The sequence below is a fragment of the Dromaius novaehollandiae genome, chromosome 2, assembly GCF_036370855.1.
Source record: "Dromaius novaehollandiae isolate bDroNov1 chromosome 2, bDroNov1.hap1, whole genome shotgun sequence".
NCBI lineage: Eukaryota > Metazoa > Chordata > Aves > Casuariiformes > Dromaiidae > Dromaius > Dromaius novaehollandiae.
Window position 1 is genome coordinate 18,676,125 of NC_088099.1, and position 22,627 is coordinate 18,698,751.

The 22,627-nt window shown below is 42.1% G+C and overlaps 1 long non-coding RNA gene across 1 annotated transcript in view; it reads left to right on the forward strand.

Moving 5' to 3' along the window:
- The window catches only part of LOC135327438 (uncharacterized), a 39,572-nt gene extending 27,958 nt beyond the window's left edge, over window positions 1–11,614 (forward strand). Inside the window, exons 2-3 of the long non-coding RNA XR_010387569.1 lie at window positions 8,718–8,834; window positions 9,029–11,614. This is a non-coding gene — a long non-coding RNA (uncharacterized LOC135327438). The remainder of the gene's footprint in view (window positions 1–8,717; window positions 8,835–9,028) is intronic.
- The last annotated feature ends 11,013 nt before the right edge of the window (window positions 11,615–22,627 follow it).

Consider the following 22,627-nt stretch of genomic DNA (forward strand, 5'->3'; position numbering starts at 1 on the left):
GTATTTCAACATTCAATTAGTTCATCTCTCTAATAAAATAAAAAGAGCTCAGATTGGAGTCATACAAAGAAAATTCCCATTTAACGTGAAAGTCTTAAATATAAAAGCTATCAAATTCAGGCCGAAGAAGATGTCTTAGTGTCATTTCATTCTCAAGTGAGAGAATGACAAAGAGCATGATCTAGCAATTTCAAAGGCAGTATTACCAACTCTTCCTATAATCACAGCTCTTCTCTGTTATTTTCTGAATAGGATGTGATAGTGTGCTTGCTACTGATGTAGTTATTTCTGTATAAATCTGTTGGCTGAGTTTAATGGCATACTGGAAAAGTAAGCAGGACATGAAGACTGCAAATGTACCGATGCCACTGATAGATGTCTTACCCTTAACTCGCTGCTGAACTCAGTAGAATAGGTTTTCATGTGAACAAAGGAGAAAGATATCCTGAGGAGACTGAAAGGATTTATATCCTAATCAAGTGAGAGACTCTTAAAAGCAATGCAGACATGCAGAGCCATGAGTGGGGCAGCAGGGAAGAGGGTGGCAGCCCACAGTAATTAGAAAAGTGTAGTCTGCTTGAGATAAAGGGTTGCAGGTACACATATACACGATATGAACCTCTGCTACTTAAAATCCTTTTATTTTAGGTTTTGCTTTGCTGCTATTGTTAATATAAAACACTGTGTCAAGTATAGAAGGCTGCCTGCTCCCTCTGTTTCTCATAAGTCTCCCATTGAAGAAGAGAAGAGACTTGATGCCAAATGCACTGTGCCCTAATGGGTGAAGTGGGTGAAATGCAGAAATCCCTCTAACAGGAGGGAGTGGAGTCTCCTCGCAGGTACACTATCATCATCGGAGCTCCAACTCACAAGTAAGCCCAGGCTGCCTGGTGGTTTACATTGCCTGTAAGTTGGCAGTGTGGCCTGGAGCAAATCAAGAGGGTCTCCAAGCAGGGAAAGACGAGGAGATGCCTCACACTTCAGCTTTAACCCTACAGACTGGGTGGAACTAGTTCCAGTCTCTTGAATTCTAAAATCTGAAACACATTTACCGAAGGCAAGCTAAGGAGACCAAGAAGCCAACATAGTTGCTGCTAGTCTTATACCTACTGCACTTATATTCCTCATGAAATGTCGTATGTACCTACTAAATTCATGCTGTCCCTAGCCAGCTGTCACAGCCCAACTACAAACTTAGTCTCATTGCAAGGTGCAACAGGATATGCAGTCCTCAGAGAGCCTTCACATGCTTGTAGTATTTTAACTGGATCAAATAGCACATGCAACAACTATCTCACAACCTATGTGTGTGTTTTTGTCAGCAGTGTGATCCAAAGGATAAAAAAAGCAGGAAAAAAACTTCTTTAGAGCAGGCATATCCTAAGGATTGGAAGAAGTGTTCCTGGAGCCTGTGTTTTCAAAGGGATGGATAGTAAATCATTTAGGCCATCAAGGGAAGAGCTGAGCCAACTAAATCAGTCTGGATGGTAAAACTCGTATTAGCAAGAAGCCAAGAAACTATAGAAGATTATGATTAAGCGCTTGATGAGTAATTTTGTAATTCATTGTAAAAACAGACTTTGGAAATGGGGCTTTTCAAAACTTGCTTTTTCTGGTAAATTATTTTTAGAATGTACCCCCTAAATTTTCATATATTTTCAGACTGTTCCTTCTCCATCAGCGGAGATATCTCATCAGCAGAACATACATTCTCGTAATTCTCAGTATTAAAGCGTCCAAAAGATTTAGATTGCCAATATTAGCAGTTGATGTACTTTTTTCCTCTTACACATTTTCCACTGGTTTTCATAAGGGCGGGTTTGTAATCTTTGCTCAAATCCTTTTCTTCTGCTGAGAGGGCAGAGAGTTCCTAAGATAAAAAGGCTTAGTTTATTTTTCATTTGCTGTAAATCACTCCTGTAGAAAGACTTGACTTTGACACATGACTTTGAACACTTGACACATGACTTTAAACACCACAGTCATTCAAGCAATTTGTACAAATTCTAATTGGAGATATACATGAGCTTCAAGAACAAAACGTGCATTTTAAATGTGCAGTTTGGGTCCATAACTACAATGGTGTTCTTAGCATTCAGAAATAGCAGAGAGAGCTACGTGCACTGTAAGTTATGCAAACAACATGTACCTGCTCTGACCTCAGACAAAGCATACAATACCCGATTTCAAAAGTGAGTAATATTATTTAAAATAGAAATAAGGCCTTCAAACAGATTAAGAATATTAATGCTATCATTTTTGAACTAACTGGTTGTTTTGTTTGAATTTCCATTATTTTTACAGGCCTTCTGCCAATGAATCATTAGAAATGAAAAAGAGGCACACTAGAAACCACAGTACTATGCATCTATTTTGCCAGTGTGTAGCAAATAGGTATAATCCATCATTTCCAGTACCCCTTTCAATAGTATCCTTCACATTTCAAATAATCTAACAATCACAGTGACAGTATAATTTTATCCTTTGATAGCCAAGATGTTTTCAAAGGTAACTTTTTCCCCCCAGTAGCACTTTCTGGATTCTCTACCAAAACACTCTTTAGATGCAAAAATGCCGTCCTCTTTTTGGCCAACTTCAGGAATGTTGGAAAGATCTGGAAAAGACATTTTCATTTTTCAGGTCTCTCCCAAAAATCTTCACAATCTTCCTGTCATTGCTGTTCCTTTCACAATCCATCTCATACTGGATCCTCATCAAGTGCCTGAAAATATTTAGGTAAAATGTTTTGTCAGCAGCAAGCTCAAGACATTAAACTGTGGGCTGATGCTCTTCTTGTCCCTCCTGTCAGGATCTATTAGTGGAAAAAGAATATTTTTACTAGCAGTGGGCCATGCATGGCTTATTTGACTGAGCTGGGTACCATCATTCTTAGTGGTAAGAGCATGGAGTGGTCTGGGCATATGACTGCATGTTTGAGTAGCTTCAGGTTTTTATACTACAAAATTTCCCTGCTAGTTGGTACAAATAGCATGAACCCCACTGCTTAGTATCTATGAAAACAAAAAAAAAAGCAGAAAATAATTTAGCAACCAACTATAATTTACTCACCTACTCGACAGTACAGTTTGTGCATCAGTTGAGTTCTCTGATAGATTATGCGAGTAAATAGACGTACTTGAACCCTTCCAAACAGGTCTATGCCAAGGAAAAAAATTGATCCTGAAGCTATTGTTTGTAACTTCTTTTCATAGTGTGAGATGATCTAATAAAGTGTATTCGTGATTGTGCTAACAGTATGATTGCTTTGAAATATTATATGTAACTAACATCCATGGTTCAGCGTTGATACTCAGAGGACTTATAGCACGAAATACCTGTCATTCTCTAAAGGAAGAATGGACAAATTCAGGACAGTTTGTGCTTTCTGTCTGTGCCCTGGAGTAATGTTGCTTTTCTTTGTCAGTCATCAGCTTTCTTATGCCTGATAATCTAGTACATTTTGCTTTTCTTACTACTCAGGGATAATGATGATCACAGTGAGCAAAAATTCAAGAAGAAAGTGAGAGAGTCGTGTTTGCTGCTGTGGCACTTTATGTAGCTCCCATTTATCTCTGAAATGCCTAACTGGCACGTGGCAGTTTTTTTCTAAATACTGTACTGCAAAAATCTTACATATCCTATTTGTCAAAAATATTTCCTTTCTGAAACTGTAAGGCATTGCTGATCCAACTGCAGCAATTGATGTTGATACAGCAATACAGTATATTGGTTTTATATAATACCTGATCAGTTCAAGAATCCAGATGCTTCTCACAAAAGAGGAAGCAAAAGTAAAGCAATGAGAATTGTTTTTAAAGTTACATAAGTGGCCCGACAAAACCTTCAGTGAATAAATAGCCTCTTTCAACAAAGATGAGCTTGCAATGCTTCTTATATCAGAAAGCAAAGCACTCAAGAGGGCAAGGACTGCAGCAGCACCATAAAGAAACATTTATAAAGAAAAACAGGAATGGAAAATATAGTTGGTTGCCATGTGAAATAGTATTACTATGAAGACTGTCACTTTTTCACCTCTCACTTGTAGGCTAGCAGCTTTAGATTTAATCTTAGATTTTCCATCTTGAAATCTGCACTTTCTGTAAAAAAAGAAGCAATATCCCTTCTCCCAAACTAAATGTTTATGCTATAAGAACCCACGATCTTCAGAGTTCCTCCACAGCTATTATACTATTCTTCCTAGGATTTATGTGCTATTATCCATTCACTCATCATCACTAACCAGACTGTTAACAATTAAATTGCAATATGCTTTTAAAAGGCACTGTAACACCATAAATGTGTGTTTTAAAATAACCAACCAACTTTACACATTACCTAGGCAAGAGCTTCACAACAGGATCTGCACAAGGTTTTATACCACCTTTGGCAAGCAAAAAAATGCTGACCTTTAACCATTCATAGTAAGGAATTCCCCAGCATCCGGTTGTTTTCCATAACCACCCTCAATATCATAAGTGCCTGTGATACAGCACTTGACACGGACACTTCAGTTTTCAGTGCAGCAGATCTCCCAAAATGTAGAGAAATGTGGGCCTAGCACCATCAGCATTGATTATTTCCCTCAGCCTCATCTGCATTCACCATAGTGAACATCCTCCTCTTTGCTCCCACTTCTCCCCCTGCTTCTTGGCAGGTGATAATCTGGAGAAAATGAAGGTATAAGTTCGGAGGAACCAAATGAATCTCCTCCAGAGCTGGCCTGAACCTTGCTCTGCCTTCCCATATTACTGCTAGGAGGTTGGTGCCACCTCCCGTGCTTTTTTGATGTTGCAGCTCTCCCAGACAAATACAGATCTACTCCAGAAAGCGCCTGGTTATGGGATGTACGCTGGAAAGGAGCGGTGCAATTTTTTTTCACATTCAGGTAGAGTTTCAGGTGATTATTAATAGAAATTCTCTTCCATCTTTCGAATGAATAAATTTCACCTGTAAAGAACGCTATATACAAGATAAACACTGAGCAAGACAATAGGCTTTTGTAGTAGAAGAGTATTTAAAGGCCTTATTTGAAACCTGGCTTCCTATTTTATGCCCCAGCATCGCCAGCCGTGAGATTAAAAAAGTGAAAATTTTGCTTTCTGGCAGTCACGTCTTTATGTTTCAAATTTTTGAGCTTTCACTAAAAAATGCTTGAAGCCTTTGTCACATTATAAAAATGAAAATTAAGATTCTCATATATTCACTACAGACCCTTAAGAAAAACAAATCAAATGGCATGATATTTGCAATAAAAGCATGAGAAATGACTATACAAAGTTCAAAAATAATGGTAATTATTGCATGTGCCTTATAGATATTGAGGAACATAATTTGCAAGTTCAAAAAGCAGTATCAAGTTCGGAAAGTTGTACCATACTTCTAGTGAGAACATATTTTAAATAACTTTTTTTTCCCCCACACACAAATACAAAGGTCTGGAAAAGATTATCCACCTCATGATCTTTCCTTCGATGTCCTCCAACTGGCTTCCATTTTTAGAATTAAATATGAACAAAACATATGATATGCTTCTGAAACTTCCCATTAAAGGCACCTCCCCATCGCCACTCCTTCCTTTCCAGTGCCAGAGAGAGAGACAACAGATCCCACTCCACCCTATTCCACCCCATTTTTACCAGGTCTTTCATAGTAATTCTGCCAATAATATCATTAAAGGCTACTCAGAAAGTATGGGAGGGCCTTGGGGAGTTGACCAAGATACAGAGAGCAAGGGAAACTGGCCAAATGGCGAGAAGGTAAAGGCATGTGGGAAGAGCATCTAATCAGACTCGAGGATGAATGATTCTCCTCCTCTGTGAGAAAGAAAAGGGAAATCTTTCCCTTTCCCCGCTTTCTTTGGTGTGCATTTGAGGTCATATTTTAGAATAAGCCACCGCTCAAAAGGAACCCCAGGATTATGGTATCTCCTGTGCTATATCCCTTGCAACCATTTAGAAAAACATCTGCAAGGCAGTAGGTCCTGCAGGCAAGCAAACTGAACATACTCTCAGTGGCACTTCTAGTTCTCTGTGAGCAGAGCAAAATGGAGGAGCAGAGCTTCCTCCTCAAATTACAGTCCATGAGGTGAAGGGAGATATGACTGGACAAATCATTTTAGGTTTCACATACATTTCTTCCTTCTCTTCCCCTCAGCTCTGTCTCCTGCTTTTCAGCTCATGTGATGTTACCAAACATGTGATAATGGCAAGGTTTTAGAAGTGCCACTGTCACTGGTCCCTGTACGTGTTGGACTGTGGCCCCCTTAGCAGGTGTACTGTGGAGGCAGGGAACTGGACACCTCTGAAACAGAGCGGCGTTCCTGTTTCAGAACCCCTCACCTTCAGGTGACAGTAAAAGATTCTTTTTCAGCTCCTCTGAAAATTGCAACATTACAAAGAATAACCACCTTCTAGCTTGATATATTTTGCCGATTAGTTTAATCGCAGGAGGTACTGTACAGTTTAGTTAACTGGAGTGGGATGGTGGAGGAAGATGAGAAAGAAGAACTCTTTCTCAGTTTGAGAGGAGGCAGGAATCATGAGGGAGACCCAAGGGGTGACGAGAAGAGGAGCAGAGGAAGAACGATTACAGCAGAGAGAAGCATGCAAATAATCAGAGAAGAAAACTACAATCTAATGTCATCTTCCACAAAGACAAGCTTAAAAAGGAAAATAAATGCATTATTTTCAATGGGGATTCCTCTCTAAGTAACTGCTGCCTAACAACAGACGACCAGTTTCTTCTGTAAGAGGACTGGGATAACTATTTTTCAATAAGCTAAGAGGAAGCCCACAAAATTTGCCATTAATAATTTCTTAATACTTAGTCATTTTATTATACTCCATAGTACTATTAATGGTCATTAATTCAAAGGATACTTTATATGTGAGCTTTGTTGCAGCTTCTGTACAGGTATCTAAAGGCCAAGACTGGAATATTTTTATAAACAAGAAAAAATAAATAAATGAATGTAGCCAGGTAAATATTATGGAGCAAGGAGTTAAATTCCTCTTAAAGGGACTTGGCAAAGGGTTTTAGTCTTGGTGCAGAAGCTGTTTGTTGTTTCTGCAGACAGCAGAAACATGGTTTTACAAATAAACACGGTACCTGGTGGCAGTCCCACCCATAAGTGCTCACACAAAGAACAAGAAGCCTTAAAAAGATGCAGGGATCCAGCGTCAGGCATAGGACTTCCCAAATTGTCTTGGACACTGACAAAATCCAGAAATTCTTCTCACAAAAAAGCTGGAAAAAACCAGCAGACTCACAAAATCAAGCTTTGGAAGGTGCCCATTTCTGCAGTGTTTAGGGGCTATGTTGGACATGGCCCGAAGCCTGCCAGTTCCCACTTTGGGCCCCCAGTGTGGCCTCCCAGGACACCCCTTAGCCATGGGGCTGCTCTCCAAGCACACTGGACGTGTGTATGGCACTGGACAGCTCTAATTATAGGAAAGCTCTACTCCTCCAAGAAAGTGCTCTTGCCTTATGTCCTCCCAAAGGACGAGCATTTAGATAGGGACATTACCTACTTGACTTCTCCCCTTTTTACTAACCGTAAACAACACTACTCTGAAATTCAGGGAATTTTACCTTTTTTCCGTTGCTTCTGTAAAACCATCCTCTCTTCCCCTTTCTCTCCTTTCAAACTAGATTGCTTCCTTCCCCTTGGAATAACTCTGGGCTTTTTTGGAAGGAGTGTGGAGGTGATGAGGGTTTTACCATATGGGCAGGGGAGCTAGGGCAAGAAGCAGCAGACTTGCTGGCCAAATGGAAGGAGATCTCTTCCATGCTTCTCCTAGCAGGGCCAGCCTGGAGGGGCAGGAGAGCAATCACCGCAGGCAACACTAGCGCCATTCACCCTCCTCTTCATTCTTCTTGGCACAGGGACATTGCCATTTGTTTTTGAGAGGTTTTCTTCAAGATAACTACCAAGGTGACTTTTGCCTCAAGCAGGTCAGATGATAGTTTAATTTAAAAATCCACAAACAGCAGAGGAGTGAGGATACAGGAAGATGACATGGGAAGGAACAGTTCTCTGCTTCCAAGTACTGGTGCTTTGCTAAGTTACAGGATGTTTATAAGGTGGCATGTGTTTTTCTGTAAGTATTATCTCTACAACTCTACAGTTGATGCTGTCCATCAAAAAAACCTCCACATTAATCACGACAGACCAGTAAGTCATTTCTATTTTGTCCAGGGGGTTAAAGTAAAGTGGTATGTTTCCATTTTCTTGTCTTTCCTATGCCACTGCTAATTACTCTTATCAGTACATACACTTGAGAGTGATTCCTCCATCAGAGATGAATATTCAGCTTGTTTGCTTGCTTCTTTTCCACCAGACACCTTAATGAGGAAACATTTCAAAAATGGCTTGCATTTCTGTGTGCACTCATGATGGTTATTTCTGGGCTCAATTTGTAGATACAAATAGCGTATCTGTTCACCTGATGTTCCTGAAGCAAACATGAGAATATTTGTTTGTGTAAATGTATGTATAGACATACGTGATGTGTATGATTGTTTTTAAATTCTAGTCTGAGGAAGCTAGCACCTCAGCTTTCTCTTTTACTTTGGAGCCCAGAAGAGAGAGACTTTTCCTGGTAGTTTAATGAATATTATTTGTTGCATTTTGCCAGAATTTTTGCTTTTTCGGAAAGAATATATATGGCATGTTATGCTTTTTGACTGAGAGTTGAATTGTCTTTGCTTCTGTGTAGAAGGATGAGCAGTCAAATGTCTGAGAAAAGACAGCCCTCCGTGTGCAGAAGCGGCTAGCAGAGAAAGCACGACAATACCTTGTGTGATTCATTCTTCCCAGTACTTCCAGGCACTTTGTGAGTATCCCTAATTTGACTTTTAAAATTATTTTCTGATGAACTATTATGGCAAGAAGCCAGGAATTGCCATGACCTCTCTTCAAACTGTGAATTCTCTCTGAACTCAGAAAGCACTTGTGTGGATTTGGGCCAAGTTCTGTGATGGGATTTGTGCTTTAAGTTAAATCAGCCATTTTCTATTTCAATCGTAGGCCATGGCAAGCTGTTTATGGGTTCTGTCGTCCAACCATGCTGCTGCGGCTTAGTCCTTGAAGTGCTTCATTGCGACTGCTGACAAGGAATATATTGCAAAATCCTCAGATGATGAGTTCACAGAGCATTTTCTCCACACACACATCAGAGCTGAACTGTCTATATCTATTCTAATTCCCGCTTCTAGCAAGTCTGGTGCAAATCTATATGTGGACAGTATTTCAAATTAAGAGTCTTGATTTAATTTAAGGAGGCTTTCTTTTTGACTGACTTTAATTAAGTCAAGATAGGAAATTCTTGCTCCTAAATGAGTGTTCGCACATAACCTTGGTCTGACATACGTGCAACTGTGAAGGAAAGCCGATTCAGTTACCTTTAGAAAACAGCTCAGGATGGCATCAGAAGTCCACTTGTTGCATCGTTGCAGAAAGCCCCCTTGAACCTTGCTGCCCCAGCAGAGGAGCATGTTGGTGGGACACCAGGCCCTGTGGCATGGCCTAGAAGGAGATGTCCAGAAACAGCAGAGCTGAGCCCTTTGCAGGCTGCCGGGAGGACAGAAACAGATTGGCTTCAGCACTCGCCCCATCCACCCAGCTGAAGCTTGGCCCAGATGCCGCCAGTGCTGCCCACAGACGCGGCCTCTGCGGGGCCAGAGACTCGTGGCGGCCCTGGAGCACGCTCACCCCGTCTCGGCCGCCGGCCACGGCACAGCCTCTGCAAGCTCCTGCACCAAATCAGTAAGGACGCCTTCAGGAAACATTTCCAGAGAGACGCTGTCCTGTCAGTCTGCTGGATTATCTCTGAGAAAGTTCTCCTTAGTTGGCAGAAGAGTGCACATATTTCTTCAGCTTAGTGTGATCAGAATCTGCCAGCCCCGGGAGATTTGCTCTGTAAATAAATAACTTTGGCATCAGGAATTAGGAAGGGAGAAAGCCAGCAGTAGTTGTCCCAAAACATTCTCTCCTCTCCCTATAAATCTCACACAGAATTAAATGTTTCTGTGTGGGAGACATGGATGTGTGTGTATTTCTAACATTACTCTGGAAACTTTCCTACCACCATGCATGCAAGGCAACTGAATAGCCTGAACAGCAGTAAATGGAGAATGAACTGAAAGTTTTGCTTGGATTTTGCTTTACATCTTGTCCTTTGGTATTTAAAGGTGCAAAGAGGCACCTAGTGAGGCTGAATGAAGCAAGGCATAAATGCTTTTATCAATACAGACTTACATCTCTAAGTCACTTCTGGCTTAAGAGCCCAAGTCACTTTGGCACGTTTGAAAACATGACTCCAGGAGTTACCAGGGCATTTGGAAAGCTGAGGGTTGCGAAGCTTTTGATCTCTGTTGGCACAGCACTTAATACTGTGGAGCCCTTAGCTGTAATGCAGTCCCTTAACAATATGGCAGCATTACTACTTACAATAATAGGAGGCAGAAAGTGTGCCTAGCCCAGAGGCTTACTGCTGCAGAAAATTTTTAAGTAGCAAATGTTTTCATTGGTTACAAAGTCATTGCAAAGCCTGGAAAGAGTGAGAAAAAATCCACATATCCTCTGTGCGAGCAGCAGCAGCCTGTGTAAAACCTGGCATTCCTCCATCAGCATCCCCCAGTCGTGATAGTGGCATATTCATTCCCTACTCAAACTGATGTGGAAAGTACTCTGATTTCTATTTAAATTGGCAATGGTTTAGGTCCTCTCCTTTGAAGCAAAAACATCAAAGCAACTTACTGTACATCTAAGGTCACGATGCAGTCTTCTTTCTGTCTGAAACCAGGACTTCCACCTCACCACAAGCAAACTCCAGTTATTTCCATGTCCTTCAATAAGCAGAATATTCAGAACCTTTCCATGTGTGCCTTTTGCTTTGCTTTGTTCAGCTGAGCGCCGGGAGGAGAAACTGTGTTCTCTCTTTTTTTCTCATGTAATGCCAAAGGGAGTGTTGTTGCTCTGCTTTTTAGAAAAATATGAAATCCTAAAAATTTCACCTTGACAGCTGGGGAAAAAAGACATGTCCTCTCCGACCCTGTACTTTATTTTTTCTGTCCCCAGAATAAGAAGACGAATTTGCTTTCTATTGCTTTTGCTCCTTGTGCAATGAATGTATTTGCTGCTTCTTTGAATGTCAGGATGAACATCTGGTTTTGGTGCTCACCGGTCTGCCAAGTCGGGAAGCTTTGAATATTTTGCCAAACCATTTACCCAGCCCTGAATTTATAACTAATATCGGGAAAATCACTAGGGGAAAATGTAAGCAACTGCGGACTGTGTAACAGCCAATGTCAATTCTTCAAGTATAATTTTTACTGTATTAATTTTATCAATATGTGGTTCACAGACAGCTGTATCTGATTCACAGCAGTATATTCATATCGATGAGCTGCTTTAAAAATATGTAACCCAAATAATTTCATAATGAATGTACGTTAGTGAAATATTTTTAGGGGATAAAAATGGACTTTGGAACTGAGTCATGAGGAAGTGATAAATATGAAGCACAACAAGTTGCCTGAATGTTTTAAGAAACAAAATATAGAGCTTCAAAGCTTCAGAAGAGTCACGTAAATAAAGAACAAAACTGTTCCATGAAAGCAGCCAGAATTATAACAAAGAGGGAGGTGTAAAGAAGCAATACAATGCATTAGGGAGAACTTTGTCTATGCTAAGTGTAGTTAAGTGCTGAAGAGGTTACCGAAGGGTGCTGCAGGATCCCCATCACTGGAATTTTTCAAGGATGGGATAGACAAGTATCTGCCAAGAATAGTATCAGGGAAGTCCATCCTGCTTTGAATTACCTCTTAAGGCCTCTTCTTTGATTTTCTTCAATATAGTAAACAGAAGAAAAAATCCTGGAACAATTTCTCCTCCCTTCCCATGCACTGTCCAGAGCTTACTGTGCTTTTACTTAGAGGTTTTATAGTTACTTCTCCTGTTAGCCTCCCTTCTTGTTTTTGCTTCCCTCGTTTTGACACGTCTGATTCTAGCCAGCATTTTCAGTATTTACTTTTCATCTGGCTTGTCTGCTCATGACAGTTTTCCCAAACGTGCCATCAGATAAAGAGTTGCCAAGGCCTCAGTTGCAAATAAACATCAGACTGTGAATTAAATACAGAAAAAGAGCATGGGGGGGGGGGGGAGGAAAACAACCAAGCTAATGAAAGCTAAAATGTTTTCAGGAACTGTGTTTCCTCAAGCCAGCATCTCATCATCCTTACACCCAGCTAATGGGCCCCTGGCTGAATGCTAGTGTGAGGAAGAAGTGCAAAAGAGTCTGACTGTAGTGGAAAGTCAAGAGGGAAAATGAGGTGGAAAGGGTTTGCCTGGCCCTCTGCCACAGTTTAGAGCAGGGTAAGACTGTGTCAGCATCTGCACTCGGAGGTGAGAGCTTGCACCCAGCCCCAGCTCCTGGCTGTGGCTGCAAGCTCCAGCGGGTGCTCATCATGCCTGGGGCCATGGCAGCTGGGTGGCCCCAGGAACCCCTCCCTGGGCACGTGGTTTCCCTGACTCACGTGGGCCCCTCAGAACAGATAAAGCAGCATTTTCCCTTCAAAAGCTGTAAGTTTTCCCTGGCAAAGTGATGATGCTAAAGTAGCCTCTCAGCACTTCCAGCACATCAAACCTGATGTCTCAACCCCACCCAGAGTTCAGCCTTAGCATTTTCTTGTCATACTTCCCTAGTTAATTGTGAGGAGGACTAAAATCATTTTCTTTCGTATCTTTTGATTGTTTCATCATGGATGGTAACTTTTTCTCCATTGATGAATCCAAAAGAAAGGGGGGAGGAAAAATGCGAAGACAGACAGATGGCTTGGGAACAAAAAAAAGGAGTGAAAGATAACACTGAGAGCAGAAGAAAGACAAAGAATCATGGCCATGCTGCTGAGACATCCGGCTGCAGATCTTTCCAGGCAAGAGAGCTGGAAGTCAGAGATGGTTTTAACTTTGTTTAACATGGCTCAAAATACAAGCTGGTCTATTCATCTCTCTCTCCCTCTCCCTCCCTCTCCCTCAAACCTAGCCTTTTATTGAATTTTGAACATCTCATTCTGTTTTTTTTTTCTCTTTCAGCCGAAAGTTAGCCAAAATTCATTTTGGTCAGATAAACAATAAACATGTCAAATGCAAGGCAAGCTCTAAGAATTTGCCTTTCCTTGCAAGACAGTCCAGAATCAAGCAGGAATTAAAATCTTACAGTGACACACTGAATATGAATTCCAGGGCTCCCAAACTAATTTTTGCTGAGGTTTCTGGGCATTTTGACTGAGGACAGCTCAGCAGAAAGTAGTTCACCAGCCACAACACTCTCAGGCCAGTCAGGTGGGCCATGCCACCTTCACTGCTGGCTACTTCAGCAACATAGGGGAGCTAGGCTCCAGCAAAAGCAAAACAAAACCAAAAAAAAGCAAAATCATATGGCATCTCCCACAGGAAAGAGGGAAGCATCGCAGGTGGGAATGAAGGTGTGCATACTTGAGCTAGTCATGTTATGCTCCTTGTATATTCAGTGGAGAGAAACAAGACTTTTAGGATTCAAGTCCCCCGGCTATTTCTAGACATGTATTTTATTTGTAGTGAATCACCATAGAAGTTCCTATCCCTCCATTGACATAAAGGGAATCTGGAAACCTGGTTCAGATGCAACCATGCTTGTTCTTAGCCAAATAAACCCCATCAGGCCCAGGCAATGCTTATTCATGTGTAAGATACAGATTCAAGTCCACCATTTGAGCAGGTTTGGTCCTCCCTGTGATGTTAACTGTCTCAGGTTTACACCTGAGCCCTCACTCTCTGACCTTCCTAGCAACATTATGCTCACACACATGCAGCCTCAGCTTTGGTGTGCACCTGCGGGTTCCCTGGAGGGGACAAGGGCCAGAGTACTGCCTCTGGGAGCTGCCTTTTCTCTCATGATTTCACCCTGCTAGCATGAGCCTGAGCTGAGCCTGGTTTTGGCTGACTTGCCTGAGCCCTGCACTGTGAAGTCCAATGCCTCCTCCCACCCATTCTCACCTTCCTGCAGCACCAACACTCTCCTTACATCAGGAATAGCTCTCCGGAAAGTTTGTCTGATACCTGAAGGCACTCCCCTCTCCAAAAAGAAAAAAGAGTACTTTCATGAAAACTTGAAGGCAGAACACTCTGCCCGAGAACATTGCTGATGACAAGCACGTCTAAGACAAATGCACGTTCTAGGACTTGGGAACAATATACTTGAAAAAACTGAAAAGGTGTAGCTGAAAATAAAAGACCTCAGCCAACCTTTTTGGAGGGGGGGGGCGGGTCGCAAGGGAAGGACACAGCACCTGTTTGGAGTGCAGACAAACCAGAAGGCCAGCTTGGGAAGCCTGTCTCCCAAAACCTACTTGAGGGACAGCTTGGCTTCATTCAGATCTCTAACACAGCTCATAAGGAAAGATCTAGTGGAGATACCACACACGGCTACAGGCGAGTGAGGAGGCAAAAGAGAAAGAGAAGAGGAGAGGGCACACAGCCTTCAGCCCAGAAACATGTAAAGCAAGAAGCACCGAAGAGATGCTGGCTCTGAACACATCCTGGGCTAGATTAGCCCATCGTTGACTAATGCCTTTCCCATGCTGGCCCATAAAATCTCTGAAGGCTTTGTGTTTCTTTATAGCTTATGACCTACATATTAAGTTAAGAATGACCCTCTTTTCATTGAACATGCATAAACAAACATTTCATCTGAGGAGTGTCTCTTAGCATCCTGCAGCCCTTTGTTTAGCTGCCCTGTGGAAAAGGAAGCAAGGCTTGGAGGCACTCCTGGGGCAGAAATAGAGACTGAGGGACAGAGGAAACAAGGGAAAAGCTTGACTGATGGGGGGAGATGGTAAGGAGGGGGACTGACTGAGGAAGAGGATACATACACAGAAAGTGTGTGTGAACATACAGGCCGAGTTTTTTTTTTTTTTCTCTTCTATGTAGAAAGTATCTGTCTCCTGGACAACAAATACACCTTTTACCTCATAGGCTGCCTTTCCACAGGCTTCATCAGGCTGCACGGAGGTAGCATGGGACTCCCTGTGCTGGAAAAATTCCTCTCTGTATTCTTCAAGTTGTGGAGATTAAGCAGGCCCCGATGACACCCATGACTTCTGGGACATCAGCACTCTTCTCACCTCTCAGGCTCTGCCTTCATGCTGGCTGACGGCACATTGTGATTGTCTGATGTGGATGTGAGGTGGGGTTTGCATAGTAACAAAGAATCTGTATTGTCTGAAAACCACAGTGGCCTATCGCAGGACATAGAGTTCCTAATTTCTGTGCATGCAACTGGCATGCACCTGTCTGGTGTGGCCAGACACAGTGCACACAAGCCAGCAAGCCTGGCAGAATGGGGGGCACTGCCCTTTTTCTCCCTGCCTTGAAAATCAAAGCCTGCCTACTGCTGTGAACTTGGCAGACTGTCTTCTCAGCCCCGGTGGCTGTGGAGAGCACAGTGCTGCAGTATGGCACCACACGGCATGACCCACAGCGGGGTCTGCCGAAACGTGGCGCTGCTCTCCCTTCCCAGCCCTGGAGAAGAGGTGGGTTAAGCACAGGGCCTCTCACAGCAATCCACCCTGTGCACGCACACAACATGGATTTGTCAACCCAGGGAAGCACTTGCACGCAGGAGACACTGTTGCTGAGAACTGGCTCTTGAACCCGAAACTCCCTGCTCAAGGGAATAAGGAAGTTCTGTGCCTTTAGAGTAAAAGCAAAGCCTACTTCCTTTTCCTACTCTTCCACAGAAATACTATTAGCACACTTGCAAATGAAGAGAAAGCAAAACATGACGCACACCCTGACGCTGCTGACTGGAAAAGGGATGCTTTCTCCAGTTCCCTCTTTCCCCCTGAGCGCGGCCCTGCCCCACACGTGGCAGCACGCAGTCACTGCAGCTCCGCAGTGCAGGCCCTGGCACACGGCGCTGACCGACGGGCTTCACGTATACGCGTTTGCTCCTTGGCAGTACTTCTTTAGATTGTCGTGTCCATGAAATGTAGCTGAAGTATTTCGCATATACTGCAAAATTTGCGGAAGAAATGAAATTATTCAGGAGACAGGGCTAAGTGATGGGACAATTACTGGCAGTAGCCATTATTTTTGGTTTTCAGTTCTGTTCCATGAAAGTACCCCGAGCTGTTCAACAAGTTCTATAGTAACACTCAGATGTTCTGCACCTGTTATTTCTCTTTATTTGGAGAAGGTAGTAATAGAATTTATGTCAAGCACAAAGCCAATTTTTATTTAGCCTTTGTATTTTTGCAGCTGCAGCCCCAGCCTTGGAAAATACAGAAATAGTGATGAAAGAGTCTTTGAGAGTTCAAGAGTCAGTACTTTTCAACAGCAGGTAGGAGCGTGCCATCTTTTCGGATACAAAATAAAAGTCCTTTGCTCTGCAAGAACATAAAGCTCCCAGGTAATAAAGTTTCACCTTTCTAATAACAGGCAACATAACAAAACGAACAATTGTTGAATGCCAGCAGCACAGGTTGGATAGCACCATCTGTAGTGACTGAAAAGTCTAGGAATGATTCCTAGAACCACAGATTAATTTAGATTGGAGGAGACCTCTGGTAGCCACCTACTCCAACCTCCTGCTCAGAGCATGGCCAGCTTAAATCAGGTTGCTTGGGGTCTAGTCCGGTCAAGTTTTGAATATCTCCAAGGATGGCGGTTTCACAACCTCCCTGAGCATCCTGTTCCAGTTTTTGACCACCCTTATTGCGAAACATTTTTTCCTTTTACCTTTATTGGAATTTCCCTTGTGATTTGTGCATCGTTAACAAAAACACCCATGCTATTTCTGTCGCTTCTCTGTGCTTGCCGTTCTCTTGCCATGGCAAGTTGTAACCCTATGCCTCTGAAGTAGGTGCTTCAAAAGCTGAGTGATATTGGAAGAACCAGAGCCTGGCTGCTTGACGCAGTGCTGCCAGCCCACACCGGGCACACCGGTCTGGCAGCTGCAGCCCCCAGAGGCTTCAGGCCCCTTGGAGGATCCCAGGAAGAGAGAGATGCTCTGCCCTGTCTCGCTTGCTTGCCCGGGAACGCGTCTCACTTGGCACATGTCTTCTTAGGAGGCATCACACTAGGTCCTGCAGAAGGGCACTGTCAGGTTAAGACAGCAGAAGGACTTAAACAGATGTACCTGAGACAAGAGAAAAATTTGTGGTGGCTGGAAAACTTTGGTGAGTGCTTGCATAGGGTTTCGATCTTAAAAAAGAATTCACAAGACTAATCATCTTTCTTTTAAACATCTGTTGTATGATCTGTCTTCCCAATAAAGCATTTTCTTGCCTTGGACATTAGGTAGGGAATTACTGGGTAAGAAAGGGTAAGAGAGTAAGAAGTAACCTTCCTTGAATCTCCTGAAAACTTTGGGGATGGGCAGTCTCTCTCCACTGGTTACCTGCTTCAGGTGATTTTTGCAAATACCGGTGTTGGAGATAGCAGTGCCAGGATAAACACCTCTTTGGTTTGCTTCTCCATGAATGCGCAGACAGGCCGCGAGTTTTAGAAATCAGACTGATGCAGTGCAACAGCCCCTGGGGGACACTGATAAATGATTCAGGTAAAGAGAAGACGATGCACAGAAATGCTGCCGGTCAGGATTGCATCCCAATTCGAACAGACTTCTGGTGCTTGGTGGTAGTGTGCAAGGAGGAGAAATCCTCCTTTTTCCTAGAGCTTCTGTTATACTTCACTTACTCACTCTTTGAGAACATGTTTCTACAAACCTTCTGTGTTTCCCTTATTTATGTGCTATTGCTTGTGTAAAAGTGACAGACCATCAAGCACTCCGTACCCATGGATTGCTTGATGAGCTTGTCTGTGGCAGCAGCCATCCAGTCAGCGTTGAATACACTTCTGTTTTTTTTTTTTAAATTGGTAATTTTTCTTTGATGGTTTTCAGTACTGGATTCAGGCTGTGGAACACAGCTAGAATATTTAAAAGATGAAGAAAGATGTTTCTTCAGCTGAATGGTAAAGCTAATTATTTCTGAAAAGCACTAGCAAACTTGACATTTCTATAGGCAAATAATTTGGCACATCCAGAGAGAGTGATTGATTTCTTGCATTTAGCTGCTCTGCTATTTTTCCTATTGTCAACTTGAGGTACTAACTTGAAGTGCAAATAGGAGAAATAATTCCAGTGGGCAGGATGGCCTGTATTTGCATAAGCCATCTGAGACAGCGTTTCCCGTAAACCTCGTGCAGTTCATGCCGACTGCTGTCCCAAACTCTCCAGATTCTTATGATTTGTGTAGAGACAATGAAAATAGGTTTCACTTCTCTGTAACTCTGCTACTCAGATATTTAATGCAAATGCATTAAATGCAAATATTGAACAATCTCTTCGCTGTACATCATTAGAAGCAATTCAATTAACCACAGTTAATTTTTGACTATGGCAGTCTTGAGAGCAGGCATTCATGAAAACTGCTCAACTGATGCATCATTAGATTGATAAATACAGCATAATAAGTTTTCTTGTTTGAACCTGAGCTGGGCTTGCAACCAAAATATGGACCAACTTTTGTGGTTTACCAGACTGGTCTTTACAACATTGCAGATGTCTTTGTAAAAGTCTTTTGCCTGTTTTAGGAAAGGACAGAACATAGCTAGAGACTGCGGGCCTTTACAATATAAGAAAAAAGCAAGAACAGATAAAATACTCTGTTAATTACAGAAAGCATTGTGTCTTCTTGTGCCGAGCAAAGTTTATCAGTGCTTTAGCCTAAAATATTCACATCACTGTAAAAAAGCTGCTATTAGTATATTCATGACTGTTAGAAAAAAATTGTAAAAGTGAATTTGTAAAAGTAAAATTTGTAAAAGAAAAACCTGTAGAAGTAAAGCTAGTGTTGGCTTATATGATTGATATTATCATACCTAAAATATATTCATAATAAAGTCATTCAGAAATGTCAAGTAGAATTATGAAAACTGTTCCTAGCACAGTAGCTTTAACTGTAGTCATCGACAATTTTAGCGTTTTTCACAGATTTTAATTGCTTTTAAATCTCTCATGAGAGGAAAAATAAGTTTCTAAAGTGCTAAAAAAACCCTCCATCTTTCACTCTAAGACTATTGTCTTTCTGACAAAAAAAAATTGGATCTGTGTGTTCAATTTCCGTATCACAAATGCCAAACATCTTGCTGGCAAATGTGTGAAAATTATATGACTTCCACAGTATGTACTTACCATTAGAGAGTGCACTGGGGATTGCTGCATATTCGCTTAGAGCTTAAACACCAGCCATTGACTGCTTCACCATGAAGTTGGAAATCCCTTTCTGAAAAACATAACCATGTGTTTCAAGATCTAGGCAATTTTATTTCACTATTCTGCTGCTGCAAAAAATTTGTTGTTGCTAATCACAGGGCAGCTGTTGTGTTTTTGAAACTTAGGAGCCCTCCCAGGGAAATTTTACTCACGTAGTAAATCCACTAGCTTCAATAAGTCTACTCAGGGCTTCTGTTTGCTGCTGAAGCTTCGATCAACAAATTGAAAACAAATATTTTCTCTAAATGACACTTAAGGCAACTCAAGTCCTTAGTGGTAACAAATTGTGGTTTTGGCAGAAAACATCTCCCTTAAAAAGAACAGAGAAGATTTCACATATATGTGATACATAAGCCTGTACATGTGCACACAGGGGTGTGCACACAAACTCCCATCTTTAATCTTTAAAGAAATATTCCATTTCAAAGTACGCTCCGCACTCATCATCAGTTAAGGTCCAGTCTTACAAACTTCTTCGCACAAATAGATCTTGCTCACGGGAATGCTGACACGGCAAGTATGGCCCTGCTTGGAGATGCATGGCTTCCGCCTTTGGAAAAAAAGTTGCAGCATCAGCAAATAAGTTAAATGTGTATTTAGGCTGTTTTTAAAGAACCAAATTAATTCTGCTGTATTTGCGCTGTGTGATCCTGGCCACAAAGGGGCCTCGCGTTGTCCCCTTAGCCTCCTGTAGCATCAGAGGCCACCAGCGGGGCAAGGGCACAAGCACAGTCACGCTGAGCCCTTCTGCCCTCGCGACAGACCTTTTACCAATACCAGCTGCGAAGTGCAGAGCAGTTCATCCAGTAATGACAGTGAAAGGGATGGAGAAAGTTACTACAAAATTTCTAAAATTACAGAGGTAGACCAAGAGATATGTGCCTGTCATTACCATTGCTGCCTTTGGCCCTTCTGGGATTTAAAGCCAAACAGATTCACCAGACAAACCGTGGGGTTCATTTCCTGAGAGCCTAACGAACGAATGCCTACCCCCTTCCCCAGCAGGCTTCCAGAGCTCGTTAAAGCCAACGTTATTTACTTCACAGAGAACAGGATTAACGTCTCCATGCTAAAAATCGGATCTATGGTTTTAGATCACAATAACAGACTTACTCATCAGGAAGATAGGCATATTTTTTCCTGTCTCGTTATTACCTGGGTCATAATAGTTTGATATTAAATCTTTGAAATGATATTTCCATAGTATGAATTTTGTCTTCTTCCAGAAATTGTCGTTCCTACCACCTGTTGCCTTAATTACTTAAAAAATAGATTATCTCATTATTTTCCCCTCAGTTCACATACTGAAATAAAGGTATTCATTTATAAGTCTGGTATGTCAGTGTGAAACATTGAATTACTTGGATTTTTTAAATGGTTTGGCAATAAATTGAATCGGTGACAAGAAATGACAACTCTGTGCAGGATTATGTTCTTCATATTTTGAGTACTAAAAAAAACCATAACACCTGGATGAAACCCTCCTTTACTTTTATTTGAGAAATGTAGGGGTGTTTCTTGAAACGATTACCCTGGCTCAGGTGCTTTCACCAGTTGTCATACGTCACAGGCAAATGAAGCTACCCTTCCACTGAGGGCTAATACATGCAGAACTGACATGAGTAACATGGGGCTCTAACAGGAGGTGACCTGTGCAGCAGAAAGATCTTTGTGGCCAAATAATAGTCTGAGGCTAGACCCCAGGTACTCGACCATCTTCTCTGAGGCTCAGGCTGGGACTTATCATGCTTAAGTTAAGCTGTTGACATTGCAGGTGCCACCAGGTGAGCTAACTGGGCACTGGGTGCCTCTTACTGTCCTTGGGAAAAGCAGGTATTTCAGGGAAGGAGTCATCACACCTAGTGCAGAAGTGAACTTCTGGATCAGATAATTATGCCTTAAAGTGCCTTTTAATCATGATGGACTATAAAGGGAGATGAGGGCGATTAGCTTAGATGAAGACGTCAGCTTTGGAGCATCTGCATTTGCTCAGATTACTCCCTCCTTCCCTTGCTCTGTCAGAATGGCCCCAAGAGTCAGTAGAGGTGATTGCTCCTCCAGTGTCTTTTATAGTGCGAGTATGGGGCATATTCCACCACATAAAGAGAATTTACAGATCTCAGGAGTCTCTCTGGAGTTCTACATATTCTTCTTGATCACTGAAAAGCCATTTTATTGTAGATCCAGGTGCAGCCAGTGTCTGACTGCAGTGGCCCTATTAAATCCTCCATTCCCAGTTTCCTTTCACATGACACTGTATCTGTATGTTCCACCTCCAAACCCTTCTTTACCGGAAGAATAGACCCTTCCCGCTCCCAGTGTCTCCCAGCCGTCTGTTTTCCTGGGGTTTGTACTACCTGTGACTGAGGCAAGATCCTTTCCATAACTACAGCCCCTGTGCCTACGAACCATCATTCTGCACATGAAACGTGTCCCATCTGCAAAGCTCGGAGCACCTGTCATATAAAACTCATATAACTTTGGTGTCTTTATTGAATTGACTTACATATATTCAGATCAGCAGTTATCTTCCCCTGTAGTTTGTACTAAATCAGGAAGTTTGCCTCTCAGGATCCTGCTAGATTAAATGGCAATTGGTAACAGTCCATGTTTTAAACACGCTGCTTGCAGGGTTAGTCCAATAAAGTACGGCTGTTCCAGATTGTGCATCTGTTTTGAAAGGTCTCTTAACCATACTAGCTTTATTTTCCAGACACCGCTGGTGTGGGGTCATCTGCTACAGGGTGCTACATGCTGAAATCCACGATCCTTTCCATGTCTTCTAAACCCTGTCTGCCAAACTGCAGTCTGTTATCAGGTGGAGTAATTTGGGGGATTCCATGTCTGGGAAATACACAATTAATGTGCGCTGCAAATGATGTTATGGGACATTACTGCCTCCAAAGACTTCTTACAGTATGGCTTTTCAAATTTATTTACTATTTTTTCCGGGTTTGGATTACTCTTTTTTTGTGTTATACGATGTCACACACTGATAAATTTGCCCTTGAAAATGATACGAGAACAGGTCACCTTATTTCTTAGAGTCACACGCTGTTGTCAAAACTAACAGTTGCAGCTGAAAAAAGCAGCCTGTCTATTCTGTGAGGTGTGTCAGCTAATCTCGTCTCTGCTATGGGTCTAAGTGCTTTGTCTGTAATCAGATTCTTTCATAACCAGAATTGAACATATGAAACTCCTTTCATGTTTGCACAAAAGGTGAAGAGAAATGCAAGCATTTTATCTCACTTTATCATGGAAAAAGGAAATAGCAGCAAGTATTTGCTGTCTTTCCCCAAATATAGCAT